Source organism: Microtus ochrogaster, unplaced genomic scaffold (genome assembly GCF_000317375.1).
Source record: "Microtus ochrogaster isolate Prairie Vole_2 unplaced genomic scaffold, MicOch1.0 UNK123, whole genome shotgun sequence".
In the NCBI taxonomy this organism is placed as follows: domain Eukaryota; kingdom Metazoa; phylum Chordata; class Mammalia; order Rodentia; family Cricetidae; genus Microtus; species Microtus ochrogaster.
This window is the reverse complement of record NW_004949221.1, coordinates 578,708-579,541: the sequence shown is the minus strand read 5'-3', so window position 1 is coordinate 579,541 and position 834 is coordinate 578,708. Positions and strand designations below refer to the sequence as shown.

Sequence of the window (834 nt, the reverse complement as noted above, 5' to 3'; positions counted from 1 at the left end):
TTCTCATCTTCTGTGAAAACAAAAGCAGAACCTCTTTTCCAAAGCAACAAATCTTTAGACCCAAATTCTGAAGTCAGGATACTTTTAAAATATATATGTTGGCTTAGCTTAGCAGTCCATACAATGACATGTCTCTCTCTACGTAGCTGCTTCACAGCCAAAAAATATAAGGAAAACACAATAATATACATAATCCAGACTTTCTGTGTGGACATCTTTACATGTCTCATCATTCTTATTCTATTACTTTTTCTACAAGTTTACTCTATCTCTTTAAAGACTTTGTTTTTTTAAATAATTTACTTTTTTATAACCTCTATATTCTTTTTCTTCTTTCTTTCAACGCCTACGTACATTTTTTTAAAACACAGTATGACCCATTTAGAGGTCTTTTTCATCTGAATCTGTCTTTATTGTGTATCTGTAATTATTTTCTGAACAGAACTATTTCTTAAAATGCTAGGTGGGCATGGCTAGGGCAAATATGGCCATGCCTGCTTGCTCTACCCAGTCCAACATGATGGAGACATGTTTGCTGCCTCTGAGAGCCATGTTCACAGCCCCATTTTTAGGCACATAGCAGGTCTATGTTACCATTAAGCAAGTTGTAGCACTCTGCTCACAGACACCATTGAAATGCTTCATAGCTGGACCTCCTGAAAGAGTCAGAGCCATTTGTGCTGGTGAACCAGGAAACTGCTGTTTAGAAACTGAAGGGTTTTTTTTTTTGCTACTGCTGAATCAGGAAGACCTCTCTTAAAGGAATCATGCCTCTGCTTGCTTTTAGCAAACAGAACAAGAAGTTGCATGAAACTCTGTTCTTTGTGTGTGTGT

At 36.9% G+C, this 834-nt stretch overlaps 1 protein-coding gene across 1 annotated transcript in view; it reads left to right on the top strand.

The window, feature by feature from the left end:
* LOC113455798 (leukocyte-associated immunoglobulin-like receptor 1) overlaps positions 1 to 834 on the top strand; it is a 123,139-nt gene that overhangs the window by 59,757 nt on the left and 62,548 nt on the right. The window lies entirely within an intron of this gene.